This window comes from Cydia pomonella, chromosome 10 (assembly GCF_033807575.1).
Source record: "Cydia pomonella isolate Wapato2018A chromosome 10, ilCydPomo1, whole genome shotgun sequence".
Classification (NCBI taxonomy): Eukaryota; Metazoa; Arthropoda; class Insecta; order Lepidoptera; family Tortricidae; genus Cydia; species Cydia pomonella.
In genome coordinates, this window is record NC_084712.1 from 11,221,090 (window position 1) to 11,236,123 (window position 15,034).

General features: G+C 37.7%; 1 protein-coding gene and 1 long non-coding RNA gene across 2 annotated transcripts in view; one reads left to right on the forward strand and one right to left on the reverse strand.

The window, feature by feature from the left end:
* The window catches only part of LOC133522086 (meteorin-like protein), a 52,971-nt gene that overhangs the window by 13,408 nt on the left and 24,529 nt on the right, over window positions 1–15,034 (forward strand). The gene's annotated exons all lie outside the window — the stretch shown is intronic.
* Window positions 8,483–15,034, reverse strand: LOC133522093 (uncharacterized). The gene is made up of 3 exons (XR_009799995.1): window positions 14,764–15,034; window positions 12,806–12,994; window positions 8,483–8,972 (listed from the first exon to the last, which is right to left on the reverse strand). It is a non-coding gene; the product is annotated as an uncharacterized LOC133522093 (long non-coding RNA).

Genomic DNA, 15,034 nt, shown 5'->3' on the forward strand with positions numbered 1-15,034 from the left:
TTTAGTTCGGTTACACATTTTTAAGAACGTAGATGTTTATAATTTTTTGTTAATAGGTAAGTATTAGGTACAATGTTTTCTCGTTAGTCGGACCCGGGTATGTCCTTAAACTACGTCCAAAAGAGAGGTATGGGCAATGTGAATGTCATCTCGCCTTGTGTGGTAGGGCACAGCACAGCAGATGTCATTCCAGATCTAGAGCAGAGCCCAACTGGGGAAGTACCTCCACCTTACAGAAAACCGCAGCCAAATAACACTTGACCCTACTCATAGTGTTGTGTTCCTGCCGGTGAGTAAGGTTGCCAGAGCTCAACGAGGGGGGTGGGGTTAGGGTCGGCAACGCGCATGTAACTCCTCTGGAGTTGCAGGTGTACATAGGCTACGGAGACTGCTTACCATCAGGCAGGCCGTATGCTTGTTTGCCACCGACGTAGTATAAAAAAAAAAAATTAGACTACCTGCGATTATATTAGACTAAGTAGTACAGTCGAGACGAGTAAGTAAGTTTCAAGGCGAAATCTCCGGATGCCTTTCCTTAGGCCCGAAATGTTTGTTTCTAGATCACTAGGACCCTTTGAATAATGCATGGGCTGGTCCTTTATTATCGAAGCGACCCGCGGCGCACGCGCTGCATCTTAATCGCGCTCAATTTCCTCGCTCGCTGTCAAATTACAATACTTACACAATATTATAACTCCAACACATCTACGAAAGTGATTCAAATAATACATTTGAAAGTCACGACCGCAGCGCATTTTTAAGAACGTCAAATGTTTACACATTTTTGTGGCATCATATTTCGCAATAGTGTAACACAATATATTATGAATAATAAAATATTGCCGGCACATCACATCACGTTTGCTGGCCAAGTTGGTTCGTTAATGAGGCGGCACGGGCCGCCTGTAACTGGACGCCTTGCTATACACATGCTTGCGATGTTGCACTTTCGTGCATCCGATACTAAATGTCTCGTCCAACGCGCGGTCATCCATCAGAAACCCACTTTACAATCTTTACATGCATCGCGGTATTCCGGAATTTTCTGCCGAATTTAAAGTTTTTAATCAATGCTATCGAGGTGAAGTGCATTTTTATTTAAATTGCTTTTTATTTGGTTACGGCTGGCAAACCCTTTTGGATATTGCATTATGCGGTGGTTCGGATATTTTTGCATTCAAGTCCATGTAGGACGATCATCGCTTATCGGGATATGGCAAAAAAGTCTGAGCGGGTACGACCGATTATAATGCAAAAAGAGGTTCGCGGTCGTTCCATAACCGATTGCAAATGGCAACCGCCGCAGGCCACGCCGGCCATTTATAGCTTGTTGCAATCTCGACTGCTAAAAAATAAGCAAGCAGCGATTTCTTTAGCGGATGGCTCCCTAAGTATCTATCGGTGGTTTGACAGCCAAAGAGGAAGCTCGATGCAACCAGACTCTTGAAATTTATCTCGTAAAAAACGAAGCCCGCCGTAGACCGCCTCAGATGCCTTCGCGTATTATGCGATTGTTCCTGTTTTTGTGCTGTTATCGGATTTGGTGAAAGGGTTACCTTCGAATTTGGAAACCGAACGGTTGTTTTCCTATTACTCACGCAATTCTCAAGTTTCTCTGTTCGAAACTTAATCGATTCAGTCACATAAAATCCTCATATAGGATTTATTAACATTATACTATCTTTCGTACATATGTATTGATTGGCCATTAGTACATATTATGTTTAGAACAATTTAACCATTTCGCTGACTTTCCTCTAGAAATGCCAATCTTATTAATTTACGCGAGCTTCATTATACGCTTTTTGAATTCATATTATATTACCTACCCGAATTACTGAAATTCATGAAAGTTACTTCGAAACCGTACTTACTAAGCCATAACTCGTTTTGTGTCACTTACGCATAGGTACTTACTTTGTGTTGCGTCGTTCTTGTCGCTGATGATGTCTGACTGTCGTACTTAGATGATATGTATTTCCCAAATGTCACATTAAAAACATTTTAGATCTGAAATTATCAAATGAACAGGCATCAGGAATGCCATAAAGCTGAGGTTTACCCGCAGTATAACCAGTTTGTTTACGCCATGGCGCGACTCCATAACCGGGGCGACACAACAATAGCCAGGCCGTACGCCGAGATTTTGTTTGATAATGGTTAAATTGGCCTCCGCTTTCTTAATAGGGTGTCTTACCTCTACTGGCGACAACTGCCTGTGTTCCACAATTACCGAGGTTTGTCTGGCGATCTGCAGCGTTGTTATCGGGACGGTAAAGATTATATAAGAATTATTAGCACGGTAGCCAGTGCATGCCGCGTTCTAGTATTAAAGCGATTGAAATGATTTTAGATATGTCCATGTCCCATGTCCATACGATATAAGAGTAGAAGTTGATTTATCCACGATTGCCTAGTTAATTTCCGTTCTTTTTTGCTTTGTGGGAGTCGTTTGTTGCATTTGGTGGCACTGGTAGGTAAAAAAATAATAATTCCTAAACAGTTTTCCTGTACTAAAAACTACTCTTATATTTTTGCCTCTTTATGCCTAACGGTATGCTTGCTTGCTTGTATCATTAAATCTCTTACGTTACACACCCCACCAGAATCAAGAGCTTGATAATTCATGCTGTAATTCATCCGATCATTAATTAATTCCTTCCTGTGGCCACACGCGATTTCCTCTTGCGTTTACTCGTGTTAAAGATCTTAATTCCGCTCCAATGCTTGACTCAGTTGGCCCGATGGAAACGCAATCTGAGGTACCTATTGTTCCATTCGCGTATCGATCACAAGTGAGTCTACGGTTCTGGCAAACTAGTGTATAGTGAGCTTTCCGACTACATATTGCTGTCATCGAACTTGAGGTCACTTTTATGTTGGTTTGCCAAAGTGTACATAAGTATACATGGTTTGACCGAACGAAGACATTCGACACCGGACTGCAACTGCAACGGACGTCGAGTTTTTAAAATAGGTACCTAAATATACCTTAGGATCTTTGGTATGGTGTTTTTGCCGAAGAAGGTAGGCATTTTTACAGATGTAACTACGTAGAGACCTAGGTTATTAGTATTAACCTGCGAAATATAAAGGTTAAAAGGTGGATTATAAATCTGTTCCGTAGGTTTACAAAAATAATTTAAAACTGAATAATTCGAATCTGACTTGATTCGTAAATCCTCTAGTTAAGTTGACCAAGAAACTACCTACTCGACATTCAACTCACTCCATCCTACACCGTAAGACTATACGGTTGCTGTGCGGTTAATACGTCCTAGTCACTTACAGTTTCAGGTAAAAACTCCTGTGCCTGAAGAACTAACGTTTAAGACAACATAAAAACACACGTTAGACTTTAGGCTACAATGTTACCTGATTTCATCGTGTTATAGTGAGGCATTGATTTCTGTCAGCCGATTTTAAGAGTTTGGTATTTTTTACATCGGCACTTTGATGATGTTAAATCATCGCAGTGTTTAGCTTGCAAGCGAAGCCGTGGCGGCCATTAGGATTTATAGCCAGGCCAGGACCGGTAAGCTGCTTAGCTCCCGAGCCGAAGGCCTTTTCACACCTCTGTGTTTGGGCCCTGCGTTAGCGTTCACGCCTTGCACCCCTAGAGTTCGCGCCTCGGCACATATCACCATGCCTTATGTGCATTCCGTGGCCATGTGAGGTAATGACTTGTCAAAATAAGTAAGGCTGCGGCAGTTATGTGGAATTTAGTCGGGCTTTGAATTCGAGATGGTCAGTCAAAGACATTGGGGTCATTTAAATCGGGGTCAATTGAAATATTTAAGGTTTAGTTGGATCATACACATTGTTTAGCAAACTTGTTCGCGTCTTTTCCTAAAATACATATTAAAATATCATGAGATAAAGTCGGGATCAGGTAGGTGTTAACTATCTTAATGTCATAATGATGGATAGGCCCATAATTATGTTCTTAAATAACCAACCTTTTTGTGTCTTATAGGTACCAATAGCTTATCGCATTTACTAATGCAACTAATCAGCGTCAGTTTCTAAGCGCAAAAAGCTCGTTAGTTGAGGGAAGCTCTGCAATTTTATGTGGCCACACTTACGTAAAGGCTCATGAGAGTCATGAGGTGAATCTGACCTTTCTTCGCATCATCAATCAGACCCAGTCGGCTAAATGAGTAGACTGCCTGTAAGGTCCGCCGCAAATGGCTGGAATTATATTTTCGATGATATTTTATTGGCAGTGGGATTTGGTATATGCACTAAGGAGTTGGGATTGTTGCAAATAAAAGTGTAAGCAGGTTTTCATGATGCGCTATTACTCTCTCTTTCTATTGTTTTAATTATTTAATGAATGATTAAATTTTCATTAATTATTTGTACCTATGCGATTATTTTACTTTTTGATGTTAATTTGAGTTTTATTTGTAGAATTTCGTAAATAATTTAGAATATTTAATATTTCCCAATAAGTATCCCATAGACACCAAAAAAGAGTCCCTTGTTAGACTTACGTGTTTGTCGAATATTTGTCACAATTTTTTTTTAATACGCAGTTTAGTTACATTAGATTTTTATTAGTTAGGTTGTAGATATTTTATTCGTGACTTAGTCACCATCAGAAAGTCTTCTTCAGACATGTAGAGATGCTTGGTTCTCCAATGTGCGCGGCGGGACTAAGCTGCGTGACTCCAGGTCGTGAGTGCTCAGCCATTGTCCGGGTGAAAGTCAGTTACGAGCGTTTTGCGTGTTACGAAAACCTTGTTCTCTATTGAGGGCGACAATCATTTGTGAACACGCCGTTCTCAGACCATCAATCTTTTTGTCCACCCTTCTACGTGTGTCTATCAATGGGGAAATTTAATCTTAGGTACCCTATCCTTTTGTTCAGTACCGTTCAACCCGTTTCTGTCTTACTCAGTGTATCCTCATGTACAGTCAAGTGCAAAAATATGTATCGAATAAATCGTCTCATAAATATGGTACTACGCTCTTATTACTATTTAATTCTTAATATAAATAAGTTTAGACAATGTTGTTTATATTTAATTAAGAACATTACATGATATCTACTAGTCCTACTGTTCAGAAACTACCTAGATGTAAGATTATTTGCAATGCCCTAACAGGGTGCCATGTGTTTTCACACTCCTTAATGTAACAACTATTATGTACCATGGTTTCGCAATAAAGATTTCTATTCTATTCTATTCTACACTGACGCTATGGGACATATTTTTAAGTAAGATGTGTACACCCATATTTTTACACTTGACTGTACATATTCTAGAATCGGGAAAAAATTATATGTAGGTTACATGTGATGTGATGTAGTTTTGATTAGACTATCTGGTTCTGATTAGAGTATCTATTCTTAAGTTTTATGGTTTTTCTTCGTTTGCATTCGACAAAGGTACGTTAACGTCTTGTACTCAGAAATCTGACTTCATTCATCAAAAGCACAAATGGATACATTCTTAAAATATAAACTTTCTAAAGTAGTAATAGTCTCGGGATATTATGAGGCTGAGTTTTTAATTTTATTGGTGTTTACGTTACGTGTAATAGTTGTATTTCTGGTTACGCATAATACGTACATATATGTAGATTTATTGCATTTGCTTGGAATAGTTCTGCCTTATAGCGAGAGGAATTCTTCGTTTAGTCAGCCACTAATGAGATTCAAACTCGTGTAACGAGTGCTAATTTGAATTTAAAATGTTCATCAGTTTTTTTTATAGTTGGTGATATGGTGATATACTCTTTCGTAGAAATACTTTCAAGGATATCTTGTCCTAATTTTGATTTGTTTTTATTACTGTAAACTGGGGTGAAAAGATACGATTTTCAACTTCAAGGACGATTTTCACCATAAATCCAAATAATAAAACTTATAATTTTGACATAATTTTTTGAGTGTTGGTTACTTCAATTTTGCATTTAAGAAATCAATTTTAATCAACCTAATTAAGAAAAAATAAAAACGACCTGTTTTCTCCATATCCTGTAAACGGGGTCGATGGACACAAGAAAGGGGTGAATAGAAATATTTCGTTTTAGTTGTCATAGACATCGAATTTGGTTATTATTCAATTGATACTCGATTGGTAAATAGTATCTGTTAAACAGTTATTTAACACAAAATGATTTTTTCGTACTTTTCAACCCCAAGACGTGTTTTTTCACCTCTTTGTTGTATTAAATCACCCCCCTGAGGCATGGCGTGACTACTCACCCAATATGCGTGTCTTGTAACAACAGTGTTACAGGTTTAGGTATAGCTCCTTATAAATAGCCTAGTATTTTAATGCGAATCACTAAAAATATATTCACACGTCGCAAATCAAATCGATCCAGTATAAATACAAAATCATAGGTTTGGTTTCATGTTGCCCTTTTTCGGCGCGCCAGTCTTAAGATATTTGATTCTTATCATAAGTGCGTTTGCGTTAACTAAAACAAGATTTTTTGCTAGTTCTAATTGTTAGTTAAAAATTTTACTGATCGGACTTATAAAATGTTAATCCAAAATGTATGTACATATTATATTTCTGCTACGCAAATGAATTCGTGTGAATATTATTTAATATTATAAGACATATCATATATCCCGTTACGTATAAATTATTTTTTTAAGTTTAGTATTCTATATACATATACCAAAAAGATTGTAGAGTTGTACCTTTTTTAAACATAGCAAATTGAATGAAAATCTCCAAAATTTGTCTATTGACCCCGCGAGTTCTGGTGAGCCCGTTTTACGGTATTAAATTTAATCAGTACTGCTCAATGGAGCTCAATCCAATAATTACTTACAATTACTTAGGTACTTATAATAACTGATTTTAATAGGATTGGTGAAATCCCGTTTTCTCAACTTTCGTAGACTTAACATCTACCTATACTTACTTATCTTGCTATAGTTAACATTAATAATTATAATTATGCTCGGAACTCGTTTAAAGCGCAATAATAACGCTCTCAATGATAATTATGGAGGTGTTTGCAAACGTTATCATAAATTATCATTAGTTGTTGTCGGTGCTTATTCGGCGGACTCGCATAATGTCTACATCGAGCTGATTGCGCGGCGCGCTGTTAATCAAAATTGCATTATTGCATTACGAGTTCGTCATGGGCATCGGAGAAAAGAGCATTCACTGCGCACCGAGATGATGGATGACCAATTTTTATTCATTTATTTATTAAAACGTCCGCCGGGAATCTTATTTTTGACGGCAGGAGTGAAATCATATTAACGGCATTAAGGCTGGATGGACCTTGGTGATGACAGATATCTGAGTTAACTTACCTACTTAAATGATTGATTTTTAAATAAATAAATATCCATAGTGATATTTGTTGTAAAGATGACATTGATTTGAGCATAGTCTCCAACATGTATAACTTTTTTATTTTTTTATCTTTAATACATAGATGACACATCATGTTATATTGTATAGGATGGTTGGTTTAATGCTATCATTTCTCTTGTCATAACAAACACCCTCAAAACTACGTATCACGTCGACAGGTATCGCGATGATTTGTAACTCCGGGACAAAATAAAACATTCCTGTGTTATTATAATTCTTGATTGTTGGCACCTGCGTGACGGTACAATGGAACATTATCGAATGTTTACTGTTAATATTTAGCCAGACGTGTCCAATGGAGAGGAGAAGCGTAGGCGGCGGGCGGCGTCTAACTTGTTATGTAAACATGGCCACCGGCCAGTTCCTATATGCATGACAACCATATACACATTCCAAGTAGCCAGAAAAGTACACTGTACAGTGGTTAGGTTAGTCAAGTCTTCTCTTTGAAAACCTGGGCTGTTTAATATGTAACTAAACACCGTCCATTAGATGATAACGCGACGCGCTCTGTCTAATAATTAAACTCGTTTCAATGCCACTAAGCATAGTTATCAACTCGTTATTAGCCCAACACGACCGCACGACAGAAACACCTTACTTCACCTGATTAAACAAAGTTACGTAAAACCTTCTGTGTATCTTGACACCATCGAATCTACTAAGTTGGGGCACGTCTAAGGTATTATTGGCTGTTTGTATAGGACATGAGGGCGCGCGGTCCAAATATTTTATTTGCCAGCATTGACGGACAAAAGCTCGTTCTGCTTGCCATTGTGTCGGAGTTTGCCGATTTCTAAACAAAAACCCACCTCAAGGGTATCCCATTAGCCAACAACATATTACATATAATAGCCAATTAAATGTAATAAAAATAGATTAGAATTATTTGAGAGAGAGATGATTGCCGATACTTTTACTGCTTTTAACTAATTGATCTCGATGTGAAACCAGATATGACGGGCTTGTTTCTAAAACAAGCCCGTCATATCTGATATCATTTAAAAATGTGACCAATCTTGCCTTTTTAATTTTATCTATCATCTAGAACTTATACCTACATTAAGAACGTCTATTTAAATGGCTTAGTATGGGCAAAATTATGAACCAAGCTTAATAGGCATCCATAGAACTTGAAATAAGATATTGTTTGCAGAGCACTCGAGTCCGCAGTCACTGCCATCGGCATTTAAACCCGTCGTGATTGCTCCCGATCGGATTATGCCGCCTAACGGAGTCCAATAATAAACATAACATTTATATTCAAACACATTTTAATTCACTTCAATACCTACTTACATAATTGTATGAATATTTACATTTAGCTGGGTAACTTGAATATAAATAATTTTAAATGTAAAATGATAATTCGTGTGTAGGCGTTTCAAACGAATTTATTGTCCGGTATCTGCCTCGTTCAAAATGCGGAATAAATCTCTTGGTGACCCATTACGCTGACAACGCGGCCGCAGCACATCTTAATGAGGCATTCTTCGAAGTTGCAGGACTCGGAATGTCGCGGTCAGTTGGTTCCGCGCTGTCATCTCGTCTAATTTACGAAGTTTTGGAACAGCCATAATTGGGTCTCGTGCGGACTTGCTCGTCTCAAAAAGCCTTGCAAATGTTAGGAATGATTATTAGCATTCGGCTGGGAGTATTATTGAGCGTTCGCCGATCGAGTCCTCAGGGCATCGTTGGAGCCCGTCGTTATCTTTGTTTAATATTCATACGGGAGTTATGCTATGTTACCTGCGCCATTTTTAGGCCCTCAATAAATATAACTCGTTGTATCTAGATTAACAATTATGTTCCGCATTTAATACCCATTTATTTTTTGCAGGTACATATCGAGTCATCGTACGCAGTAACTGTATGTACGTATAAGTAGCGAGCGCAAATCAGGTCCGCCGTTCCGAGTACTCGGCTTCTATACATATATGCACGAGTAAGTTGTTTAGTTAAATGTAGTAGTGGACACATCCAGACTAGACCAGTCGCCGGTCTAGCCGGGACCGGTCGTTGTGTAACACGCGGGCGCGTGCTCAGGCCCACACTTTTCTTAGGCAAACTCGCTTGATAAATAAACGTTTCATACGAATATATTGTACGCCCACGCGCTCCTTTGTTGGATATATTTATGCGATTGTCTTTTATTGTGATGCAGAATGTTCTGCTGTTGTAAAGTTTTATTGACGGAGAGATGCCCACTCGCGGGGTACCTAACGGTTCGGCCAATCACAATGCAACTGCTTATTTGTATCTGATCCGATAGCAATCTAGGACGCGAATGCAATATAGCCAGGGGCTATCGGCATAGCTAGCTGAGATAAGGACCTTTCTATACAAAATCTAAATAGTTAGTATACATTAGTTGTATTAGTACACGATTCATAATCTAACCTAAAACTGATCTCGTGCCTACTCTACATGTAAAGTAGAATCTAAATCATTGGTTAATAGGAAATTAAGTCCACTGATATGTACCCGAGACACTTTACATGTTGTCATTATTGCGTTTAAAAAAATAGAATGTTAAAAACTGACAATGCATTAGAATTATTTAGAATGGACATTATTTACGACTGTCAATTAATTCCGAGATAGAGTAGGTCAGTCTGAGTCATTAACGGCGTAATGGCCACGGTCTAACACGGCAAATGTAAATGTCGTATTGAAGGTCTACCACTGAGGTTTTTTAAGTACTTAGCATAGCATAGTCTGGAAATAATTGGCACGGCAACTTTTACAAGTTTTTCGTATCGTTGACGGTGGGTAGGTAGAGTCGTACCAAATTAACACTGCATACCATTTGTAATGATTATAAAAATATGACGTATATAATGGCCCTTCCCCACTTTGCTCTGTTCAAGTGGGTGCAATGCAAAGTTAGCTGGGACGGACCTACTTATTTTATTTGCTAACTACCTACATTTTCACTGTTTGAATTTCCGTTTTCTCATTTCATATGTTATTCTAATCGCGTAATTAGTAATATGCGAAAATGAAGTAGATAGCAAAAAGTACTACTTATGTTGTACTTAATGGAATGCTAAGTACTTACATCGACTCCTCATTGTTTTGTCGCGAAAGTGAAGACGGGCGTTAAAATATGATATAAAGTTGAAAACAATAAAGCATACACATCAACAGTACTGTGTACTTAATTGTACTATGTATGTATGTATGTCACTTTATTGCACATAAACAGGTTAACATAAAACAGACAAAACAAAACAAAAAAAATGTTTTGTACAAAGGCGAACTTATCCCTAAAAGGAATCTCTTCCAGCTAACCTTTGAGAAAATGCGAAGGAAGGACTAACAGGTGAGAGACAAATCAATATTAACAGTAATATGAGAATTTTGGATACACATAAAAGTAGCACTAGAGCAATCAATAGGTAATAATAAAATACAATAAAAAATAGAAAACCCGTAGTATGAATACTCAAACCATATACATGTACACATGTGTACATGTAACATATATATGTATGTACTTGTACTCGTAAGTTTCATAGATATGAAATTCTTTAATGGTCCATAAGGACCAAAGGTATTAAAGGTAGATCTCGAAATGTTTCCAGATTTCAAATGTTCAATTGTTTTTAATGAGGTCGGTAAATCATCGTGCGGCGCGGCGCGTGCCACAAGGCCGAGCGAAGGAGTCAGATATCCTGGGCTGTCATTCAGAACGCTTACCGAACGCAGTCTTAGAAAAACCAGCATAAGTCAGTTCCCCGGTTTGTTACAACAGTTGAGGTCAAGATATACTTGGTATGAATTATATAGTCTACACAAATTGTTTTATGAACTAGGCAGTTGAACACCGTCTCTCGCGCACGCTCGCGCTACCTATATGGAGTGTCGGGTATTATGCCCTAATGGGACCGAGTAGGGCCACCACTGTAAAGACGTAAATGGTTTGACAATTTTAAGTTTTTGCCATGATACTTTTCCTTGACAATAATTTTGTAAGTTGTTTGGCATTTTAAAGGCTGGCGACAACGTATTACGGAGTCGTTTTATTTCGTAGTCTCCTACTTCCTTACATATTTTAATATTTTACTGAAAAACTAACACTAACGGAATTGTTTGAAAGATACCACCACCAGATACCTACTAGTTTATATATTTAATTAATTTATATTAACTATCATGGATATCTAAATAATAATACATGTAGGCAGCTAGGTATTTTGTGAAGAACATGCATCTACGTACATTCCAATGCATCTTAGCTCGTAGATGATATATAAGACTACGCCAATGGAAGCAAATCGAGTCCGAGTTGACTAATTGTAAATTGTAAGACGTCGCCTCTATATCATTTGACTTGCATGCACTCGTTATTCCTTCCCGGTCTAGATCAGTGCACGTGCGTGTACAACACAGATCAGGCATACTCGCACAAACAAGAATTGCCTATGTGTGTGTATGTGCAATATCATGGTCTAGGTACTTATGTGCAACTTATATATAGGTATGTATACTATGTATAAAGTTATGTCAAGGCTTTAGCACCCTACAATCTATGACAATCATACCTAAATAGTAGGCAAGTAGTTCATTTTGCTCTACAATACAAGGTTCAGTCAACGGGTTAAAGATTCATTGTCTTATTTGTAGAATACAATAAAAGCAAGTCAAGTAATTATTAAAAAACACCGACAAAAAAATAGCCTAGGTTACTTCCGCAACTGAGATGTAAATAAAGTCACGACATCGACACTAACGTTAAAATCCTTGGAAGATTTAACAACTGGAGTCGCCTTTAAGAGCTTACCCCTCTGTCGAAAACCTCGGCCAATGGTTATGTATTGTATGGACTGACGTTTATCTGACACGGCTATTTGTATGTAACGTACAAATAGCCATACATTCCCCCGCAAAAATCGGCATTCTGTTTTATACAGAAAATTACAGACAAGGCGTCTCCAGTTGTTAAATCCTTCAAGTTTAAATCCGTTACATATATGGCTATCGGTAGGGTGTCACAAGAAATAGACTTACTAACATGAATTTATAAATAAGAACACAAATTGGCTAAATCCCACAATAAGCTCAATAAGGCTTGTGTTGTGGGTACTTAGGTGTCGGCTTACGTGGGCGAATAACTCGCGAACGCGAAAGGCGCGGCGCGGCGCGGGGTGAGTGAATTCAATCCTTAGACAACGACATATATAAATATTAAATACATAAAAAACACCCGTGACTCAGGAACAAATATTCATGCTCATCCCACAAATGATCATAGGCAGGGTCTAGTGACTAGACTGACTAATAGTGGGTCCACTAGGCCAGACCGGTCGTCAAATTTCATCAGATTTATGCATTTGAATATCTATGAAAAACATTCCTTATCATCGTTAGTTGCGTAAAACGAATCACTCTAATGTGATTTGTATGTTTCAGAAAGTATGGCCAAATTAAGTAAGTATAGTTACTATGTTGTTAAAAGGAAAACTTGTGCACAATTACTCTTCATGTTTATTGACGCTTGTCGTGTATTCATTTATATAAATAGCATGTTGCTTTTATCTTTTCAAACACAATTACCATTTATATTTTGAATAGCATCCATTTAAGAAAGTTTTATGATTCATAGCATTTTACTGGAGCAGAGGACTTATTTCCTGAAATGAATATTACATGTCAGCCAAAGACATTTATTCTCCATTCCATAGAAGGGAAACAAATTAAACATTGCCTATCCTGAATGTTTGCATGGAATTACAAGTAATCTTGTAAAGAGTTATACATTAAGGTGTTTATAGGAAAGCTCTTCAACGGGAATGGAGCTAGTTTCTTATCCGGATAACTTAGTTTTATATCTATCTAACTTAAACTAATTGGGAACAATTCTATGAATGGTATACTATTACGTAGGTACGTACCGAGATCGATTTTTACAGATGCAACACAGCGCTGGTTTTAGCTTGATAAATTTTAATGCATATGAATACCTACTTACATTATATAAATAAAGATAATTTAAAAATGTAGATATGTTGTTAGTAAAACTCAGTGAACTGTCCACATATTATTTTAAGTTTAACGACTTGCATGATATAAGTACTGCACTACTACAGGGCCATTTTCAGCGATGCAGTTTAATCAGACAAAGGCCGCCGTTGGTCAAAGTCAGTATTGGTGCCATAAAGCAATACATGCATGTAGCGGGCCGTCGCCGGGGGCCGGGCCAGACTAAGTTAAGAGGACTCATAATTATAATGCTACAATACTACGCAATTAAGTGCAAAATTCAAGACAAATATGAAGACATATTTGTATATCGATGAAATGCCTGTTTGAAACTTTGTAATCTAACAAATACTGTGTATTTGTTCACTCACGATTTAATCAAATTAATTCTTGTTGTAGGTGAATTTTCAAAACCTATGATTTCTAGTTGCGTTTCGAATTAATTATGCACGTCCTAGTCAGTTGAACATCAGATTTTTATTACTGGTGGAAAATATAGGTATGTCTTCAAGAAAAATACATTGCAGTCACTTTTATTTACAACCTCATCTTATTTCAATAACAACTTAGACCAATGACAACACTACATCTTCAGGCATACAATATCGAACAGCTGTATGGAACATGGTCCCTTAATAATAACAAGAGACGGCGAGTAAGTATAAATCTACAGTGCGACGCCGGGGGCGCGGGCACGCAATCTCAATGCGGAAAATTTTATGGCAGGGCCGGGTACAGTTGGGCTGGAGGCGATGGCCAGGGACGAGCGAGCGCGGAGTAAGAACAAGGGATAATGCTCCCGTTTCTTTATTTGATATGTTTTCGTAATCAGTCGAAAAAACATCAAGTTTAAAACGGAAAGTTTTATGGCGAAGCCAGATATGGCGAGTGTATTGTACTTGAGATGAAACAAAATGTGAGCGGGTAGTAAGAATACTCAGAATAGCAGATAAAAAACAAACGTTAACTGGACGAGACACAAAGATTTACATTTATTATTAGATCATCTTGCGACGAATAGTCCCATTGCGTACATAAGTACGATGAGATAGATGATAATCTCACTCATTTAAGTAAATTTACTTTCGATCAATAACTAAGACATATTCATTATTTTGGGCTTACTGATTCCTATGCTACTGGTCCGAAGCCCTGAGTGCGGATTCAGGTATTTTTTCGTCATTTTTCTACACTTATGGCTTCTTGCAGACGTGATCAATCCAGTCAAATATGTGAGATCTAATTCGTAGTGGCCAGTTCCGCTTTCGCTTGTGAATTAAACCTTACTGCCCAGCCGCCCGCCGGCAGTACAGGACTATTGTTGCTAGGCCAACGTCCACAGTCAGACCAGCCTTTGTTAATGCACTTGTTTATAACTATTCTAGGAATGCGTACAGGTCGTTATTGTATTGGTACTTACCACGTATGAACAGGGACGCGAAAATGTATTTTTTGTTATTCTGAAGTCATTTGTTTGACTTAAAGGAACGTGGACGATCGCTTTTCCAGCATACAAATGCTATCTTCCTCTCTGGATATGGACACTGAAAAATATTTTTAAACGATTTGATGTATTTTCACTAGAACTATGCCCCTACCCTTCGTTAGACTTTTTTCGATTTAAATTATTTTGGAAGCTCGTTAACTCTAAGAGAACTCTCATTAATTAATTCGACCACTTTCCTCTTAAG